This window comes from Chenopodium album, chromosome 9 (assembly GCF_948465745.1).
Source record: "Chenopodium album chromosome 9, dcCheAlbu1.1, whole genome shotgun sequence".
Lineage (NCBI taxonomy): Eukaryota > Viridiplantae > Streptophyta > Magnoliopsida > Caryophyllales > Amaranthaceae > Chenopodium > Chenopodium album.
This window is the reverse complement of record NC_137842.1, coordinates 29972060-29980519: the sequence shown is the minus strand read 5'-3', so window position 1 is coordinate 29980519 and position 8460 is coordinate 29972060.

Here is an 8460-nt window from a genome sequence, read left to right as displayed (position 1 = left end):
CAAATTAGTAATAAAAGTGGCCTGAAAGAGCCAAAAACACTACTAATAACGACCAAGGGACGGGGATAAAACACTATATAAACTAGACATATCAAACTCCCCCAAGCCAAACCTTTGCTTGTCCCTAAGCAAAGAGCTCATCAATGAACACATAAAACATACTTCACCCCAATAATCAAATCAAAAACCAACGATTCAAGGCAAATCTAGTGAACGTGCTTCAACATCAATCAAACTTATTCATCTAATCACCCTTCCTCCCCAACAATTGTCAAGTAGAGAAAACCACAAGAGCATATAGAATTCAAGACTAGTGCTCACACACTCAACTCTCATTTATGTGGCGAGTAAAGAATGTACTCGATCGCTCTCCAACCAACCCCTTTAATGTGAACAATGCCCTCCCAACTCACACTCTCGTGTGTATAAAAACATTGAACGCTCATCCTACTAGTCGACTCGAAATATGCCAAGTCATAACTTGCATTGATAAACAACACTTTCACATTTACATAACTTCTATGCACAAGGTCGGAAGGTCTTTTAAGCTTGTAATGTAAGGCTAGGGTAAAGGTAGGATAAATTTGGGATTATGTGAGAGAAAAGCTATGCTAAAAGGGAGCCAAATCCTGATAAACCCATGATCAAAAATAATGATCATACACATCTCCAACATAACCAACTCCAAACAACAATCCACCAAATATACTCCAAACAATATAAACAATCCCAACACTTACAATTTCACTCATAAGAAAATAATAATATGGAATAGAGTGAATTGAAACAAACTTTGAACCACTTATTCTTTTTCTTTCTTTTCTTTTGATTAACCTTCACTTAGAACATTTGAACATCAAACATTTTTTCCTTTTTTTTTCTTTCTTAGAAGTTCACCTTTTTTTTTCAAATTTCTCACTCCTTTTTTTTTTGAACTTCTTTTTTTTTTCATCACACTTTTATTTTTTTCAAATATATACAACCTTTAAACTCATCAAAACAAAAATATGATCAAGAACAAATTACTTCTCAAAACCCACCCAAATTGTGCAAATAATGTGCACACTACAAACTCCCTCACCTCACTCACTAATAGCTCCCCCAAGCCAAGCTTGGGACTAGTAACCAATGGGGTAATTAAGGCTCGTAATGTGGCTATAAACAATAAAAAGTCAAGGCAACAACATGGGTAGCAAGAAGGGAACAAATGTATCTAAATAAGTCTGAAGGCTACCTAAAAGAATGAACGCCTTCGTCCTCCTCACGTGCATAATAATAAGTCATGAAACACTACTCATAGTTGCAAATCAATACTCAAATTCATTGACATACCAGGAATTATGGAACTATCACACATTTCCTAACCAAATCAACTAGTCAAGCACTATATTCACAAGTAGTTGGACAAAATTGACGCATGTTTAGGAATCCAAGCAATCAAACTTCAAATCATGACCAACAAATCCACAATATTCATCATCAAATACCAAGAATCAAAATAATTTTTGTCAAGTACGGGGCACAGGGAAGCATGATTTACAATTCATTGGAACATATTTTTGAATTTTTTTTTTTCAATTTTTTTGTATTTTTCATATATAAGAAAGCAATAAAAACTACACTAGGAAAGCAAATAAAAACTATACTAGAAAGAAAAGGAAGAGAATTACCAAGTGAAAGAACACCCCCCCAAGCCAAATCAAGCAATGCCCTGATTGACTTGGGAGAGTAGCCTACTCCTCATCCTCATCCATCCTCGAATAGCCCCCGCCGTGGCTAGAACCGGCTCCTCCATGGCTAGAGCCACCACCACCATACCCCAAACCACCTGCAAAGTAGTTAGGATCCAAATTCCCCCCAAGCCCACCAAAAGGTACATTGGTCCCATAGCCATGGACCGATGAGTAGTCGACGTAGGTACCAAAGGCACTTGGGTTTGTATATCCACCCTGCGTATATTGGAACCAATCAGGGACAAGTGAATCGGGGGGAATAGCCCCCCGACGTGCGTAGTCATCATACATGGGGTATAAACCCCTCCCTAGGTTCCTCTCCACATGACCTACCCTTCTATCTAGAGACCCTACTCTAGCATCCAAATCCCGAACCAAACCCTCAACTCTCCCTTGCCCCGTCTCAATCCTATCCAATTGGCTTCTAAAAGCCGAGAAGTCATAAGGGGCGTTGGGGTCTATGTTATAGTTGGTAGAGGAAGTGGGGATATCGTATGTAAAGGATTGAGGTGGTGGATAATGTGGTGAATGGTGAGGAGGTGAGAGGTCAATGGGAGAGTGATGGAGTTGGGGTGAAGGGTGAGGTGGTTGCACCTCACCTTGACCGTTGAGCTCAAAAGTGTAAGAAGGCTTCCCCTTCTCAAATTTGGTCAAGGTCGGGTGGGGTAAAGTGAAAGAATTATCCCTCCTACCCGATCCCGTTGAATCACCCACCAAGTATCCCCTCCCATGACATTAACCCAATTAAGTCTACCTAGATAGGGTAGGTCCATAAGAGTTGGGCCGGCTACCTTACCATCATCGTTAGGGACAAACCTAAGGTGTTTGACCGCTATATGTGTAACTAGGCCACCAAAGTAAATGGGTACCCTAGACCTACCCGCCTCGGCCGCATTGGCCACCCGTTGGAAGTGGTTGGCCATTTTGTGGACTATATTGAGCTTTTCACTCCTAGGGATCATGTATGACCCTAGTAATTCAGGCTCATCCCGCCTAACATTTGCGGGTTCATGCCTTCCAAAAATGGTAAGGCCAACAAACCGTTGCCAAATCTTTGGCACGGGATGTTGTATCCAAGTACCTTTAGCATGTTGGAGGTTCAAGTTAGGATCCCCCGTTAGGGATTGGTAGACAACGGCAATGTTGTCTTGGGGTGGTTCAAGAGGCCTATCCGATTTCAACTCAAAAATTTTACCAAACTCTTTCAAAGTCAATCTAATATCATTATTGAATAACCGAAATTGAACATGAGAAATTAAGGCATTTGATTTTATGACATTAAAACTAGAAACGAATTCTAAGGTTAAATAATCATAAGTATCGTAATGCATGTTAAAGAAACCGCTCATGCCAACTCCTTTGAATAATTTTTCCACATGCTTATCAATTCCTAGTCTAATGAGGGTAGGGTGATGAATGAAACGAGTGGGAATTAACTGCCTCGTAATGAGGTTAAGCATCCTCTGTTTTGTGCTCTTGGGTGGTGATGACCACCCTCTCCCATCCCGGAATTCGCAAGTCCAAGTCAATTCTCGCCTCTTGGTTCCTTGAGCCTTCGCCCCTCACCGTTCTTGACCTCTTGAAAGCCATTGATGGTGTAAAGAATAGGAATTGAGTGGTTTCTCTCTCTTAGGGTTTAGAAAAAGTTGAGAGAAAATGGTAGAAATTGGGTTTAGATTGCAGAGAAAGGTGAAAGGATTAGAAATATGTAAAAAATTTTGAGTTTTGATGGAAGGATTTGAGAGGATCTTGAAGAATAAGTGGTATGAAGGTATAAAAATGGAGGTTTTAGAGAGAGAAAGTAAAGTGGAAGAAGATGAAGTAAGGAGGAAATGAGGAAAGAAAGGAGAAGAAAAATATAAGGGACGGCCAAAAATAGGCGCGCCCGATCGGGCAAGCCTCGCCCGATCGGGCGGATAATTATTATTCCAGAATCGCAGTTGCGCGCTCGATCGGGCGAGCTCCGCCCGATCGGGCGCGAACACGAACGAAAAATTCGCCCTATGGCTTGCCCGATTGGGCGAGCTTCGCCCGACATATCTTTTCCTCCACTCGATTTGTGCCCGATCGGGCAACCTCGCCCGATCGGGCGAAATTTTCTCGAGTTTCTAACTCTCTTTACGCGCCCGATCGGGCAAACTAACTTGCCTATTGAAACTAGACCTAAACATTAATTCTCATCTCTCGATTCTTGGATCAATATTGTCAAACTCATGCATAAAAGATAGACCTAATCTAGTCACAGAGCATTAGACCAATCAATAGGAAATTAATAGCATTGATAATTAACAACAATAATTTACCCCTTCATATTATTTATTAGATCCCCATAAACCCTAGAAATTAAACTACTCACACATATTAAAAACTAAACAAATCAAAGCAATAAAATAAGACATGATTAAAGGAATAGAATAAATAACTAAGATTAAGAGAAGAGGAATCGTTACCAAAATAAATCTGGAATTAAAGGAAGAATTAAGAACAAAAGTTTTGAGAGAATTTAGGAGAGAGAAAAATACTAAGTAGAGAGAGAAAGTCTAAGAAAGAAGATAACTAATAATTCCGTACAAAACATATTTAAACCTCTCCTAAAACAAGAATTAAAACTAAACTAGTCAGCTTCTAAGAAAACACGCGCCCGATCGGGCGAAGGGCCGCCCGATCGGGCCCGCCTTTTTCACAATGCCCTTTACTGATGTGCCGCGCCCGATCGAGCTTAGCTCACCCGATCGGGCGCGCCTCTTCCTTGAGGGTCTTTATGCGCGCAGCCGCCCGATCGGGCGTATGCTTGCCCGATCGGGCCCGGTCTTCTTCTTCGAGGCTTGAACTTAGATTGGGCTAGATTTCTCGGCCCAATCCGGATTTCCTCTCGAGTCTCGAGTACTTGGTCCAAATGCCTCGTGATCCAAATTACCGAGCCCTTAATCACCGGCTCTCGCCGATCCTGGGCTCCAAAAGTGGTCGTGTCCTTCTAGCTTCCGTAGTCGATCCAATAAAGCCCAGGAAATGCTCCAAGAGTGCAATTTCCTGTAAAATACAACTAAAACTACGAAAACAATAGAACAAACAAATTAGTAATAAAAGTGGCCCGAAAGAGCCAAAAACACTACTAATAACGACCAAGGGACGGGGATAAAACACTATATAAACTAGACATATCAAAGAGTTAGAAAGAGCATTCCATATTTTGGAAAAACTCTTAAACTCTATTAATACTTGGGTTTTGGTCGGACCTTGCTAACTCCAAGGTAGCGGACCTAAAAAGTCGTGTTCATCCTTTGTGGGTGGATACCGTTGGAGGCACGGCATTTGCGGTGCACAAGGCTTTCAAGTAAGAGCCCGTTTTGAGAGGGCGAAGCTCGCTTCAAGGGTATGATTCGTTCTTCCTTTTCTTGTGCTTATTTATTTATGCTTTATGGTTTTATTAATTACGACAGGTTCCTTGGGTCGGGGTTGTTTCCGCGGTGAGTTGGACTCACCAAACCCCAACATCTTGCAACTTTGCTATCAAGTGGGTCATCCCTTGGTGGAAAATAGAGAAGATGGTTGGTGTTAACAAGCAACCTTTCTGTCGTCTTCCAAGCTTAACAAAGATGACCTTTTATTATCCGTGCAGGGTAAAAAGACAGTACGGCCTACTTCAAACAATTCCTTCAGGGGATCTTCGTCGTCCCTATGAATTCCCTGTTTCACAAGAAGTAGAAAATTTTGATGCATATTGGAGCGCTAGACCTTTATGGGAAGTGATTACCCAAAAAGTTCCTCCTTCCCTGCCCAATTATGTAAAGAGGTGGCTTCTCAAGAAACCTCCAAAGGACATAAAGAAAGATCAGAGTAAAACCAATGTGAAAAGTCGTTTAGGTGACAAGGTGATTCCTGTTAAGGGACGCTTGGGTGAAAATATTGAATTCAAAACACCTATGATGCCTAAGAAGAAAAGCTCTACAAAGGATAAAGGGAAAAGAAAAGCTGACACTTTAGAGAGGAAGGTTTGGGTAGAGAAGAAACATGGAGCCCTAGCTAAGGGAGAAACTATTTACTCCAAAATTGAATGTAGGTCCTCTAAAGGATGCCTACTAGCTAAAGCCATGGACGATGAAAAGGATGCAGATAAAATTTGGAAGAGAGCAAAGAAAGAGAAGAAAGATTGAAGCATTGCTTAAATTTCAATTTATTAGACTTAGGGCCTTTTCTCATTGACTGAACTCAGCTGAACTGAACTGAACTATACTAAACTGAACTGAACTTAACTGAATTAAGCTGAACTGAACTGAGTTGAACTGAACTGAACTGAACTAAACTAAATATTTTATAATAGAAGGAAATTAGGAGCTGGACTGAACTGAACTAAACTGAACTGAACCGAACTAAACTGAACTGAGCTGAACTGAACTGAACTGAACTGAGCTGAACTGAACTGAATTGAACTGAACTGAATTTCAACGTAAGAGAACAGGCCCTTAGTTTTAAATTTAGAGTTAATTTGTTTTTATTTAGCTTTATTTAAATTCCATCAATAATGTAATTTCTTAGTTTATTTTATTAATGAAATTTCAGCTTTTTAATTAAATCATCTCCTTTAAATTTAATTTATTAAAGCAATGAAAATAGAAAATTTAATTTTCCAGAAATTTTTTTGAGTACGAAAGTCGAAAATTTTTCGAAAAACACCGGAATATGCCCATGTACTCCCAGAAGTGCGGCGCCATTAGTTTATGCCTAGCGCCGGCTGTTGTCGTCTGACGTCGTGCGACAGGCTTTTTTCTGTGACGCCGATGTTTTGTCGGATTTCTTTTTATATCTGGGATGTGAGGTTTGCAAAAATTAAAGTGGTTGCACCTGTAAAGGGTTGCCTACGTATCCTTTCCTAAGGAATCAAGCCAAACGTAGCTCTCTTGAGTATCCTACTAAAGTAATTATGGGTAGTACTTTTTAAGTTGGTAAAGATTTTTTATGTTCGAGAACTCATTGCCATCCATATCAGTTAATTTTGCTACACCTCCTGATAGGATTGTTTTGACAATATAGGGTCCGGACCAATTAGGCCTAAATTTGCCTCTTGGATCCAAAACATTTTTCCTTAATGCTTTTAACACCAAGTCTCCTACTTTTATGTTTCTTGTCTAGCCCTATTATTAAAATGTCTAGCCATACGAGTTTGATAGCATTGAGTATGATACAGAGCTTCTAGTCGCTTTACATCAAGTAGAATTAGCTCTTCATATCTCGCTCTGGTCCATTCGACTTCATCGAGTTTACTTTCTAGTGCAATGCGTAGAGATGGTATCTTTAGCTCTACAGGTTGTACGGAATCCACTCCATAAACCAAGGAGAACGGCGTATTTCCTGTTGATGTGCGAATTGACGTGCGATAACCCCAAAGTGCGAAATAGAGTTTGTCAGGCCAATCCTTGTAATTTTCTGTCATTTTGTCGATGATAGTCTTTAGATTTTTATTAGCTGCTTCAACTGCTCCATTTGCTTGAGGTCTATAAGGAGAAGAATGATGGTGTTGAATGCCATATTTTTGTAACAATTCTTCAAACTCAGCTTAAAAATGAGTTCCATTGTCACATATCATTTCATGTGGGTCTCCATATCGACAAATGATATTCCTTTCGATAAAGAGTGATACATGTTTTTCAGTGAGTTTGGCATATGATTTTACTTCAACCCACTTTGTGAAGTAATCAATTGCTACTAGGATGTATTCATGGCCGCTTGTTCCTGGAGGAGTAATTTTACCAATAATATCAATTCCCCGTGTAGAGAATGGCCATGGTGAAGTGTAGGTGTAAAGTAGAGATGGAGGAACATGTTGTAAATTAGCGTAGATTTGGCATTTAGGGCATCTTTTCACATATTGATGACAATCCCTATTCATGGTAGTCCAATAGTATCCTTCTCGCATTATCTTTTAGACTAGCATTTTGCCATTAACACGGGTTCCATAAATGCCTTCGTGGACTATCCTCATAGCTCTTTGAGCATCCTTTTTCCCTACACATAAGAGATCTCAACCCTTAGGTACCCTTTTATGCAACTCATTGTCTATGAGTACGTATTGGGAAGCCAAGAGTCTTAATGCTCGTTTTGATCTTTTGTCAGCATGAGGAGGGTATTCTCCTTTAGTGACATAGTTAAGTATATCTGTGTACCACGGTTCTTCTTCTTCTTCTTCTTCTCTTCTTCATCTTGGATCACTTCATCATCTTCTATAGCTTGAATATAATCCGGTTTGTGCCTTTTCTCTATAGTTAGAGGCATTTGCTCGGTTTCCGTAGTATTCCTAACCATTGAGGCTAGTCTTTCCAAGGCATCGGCAAATTGGTTTTCCTCTCTAGGTAGATATGTGTATTCTGCCTTTTCTAACTGATTGGTGAGAGTTTCTAGATAAGTTTGATAAGTTTGGTAAGGGGTTAGACTTTCGCTCCTTACTTTCCATCTTTTAGAAATCTGGTTGATGATCAATGAAGAGTCCTAGAATATTCGTAATTTCTTCATTCCTAATGCAAAATCTGTTTCAAGGCCTACCACGCATGCTTTGTATTCAGCATCGTTGTTGGTGACGTTGAAATCTAGCTTTATGGAGATTGGAACATGCTCCTCTTTAGGTGATACTAATAATACTCCAATGCCACATCCCTTTTGGTTAGAGGCTCCATCAAAGTATAAAGTCCAAGTATCATCTTCTGTGACCATCAAGTCTTCGTCTGGAAATTCA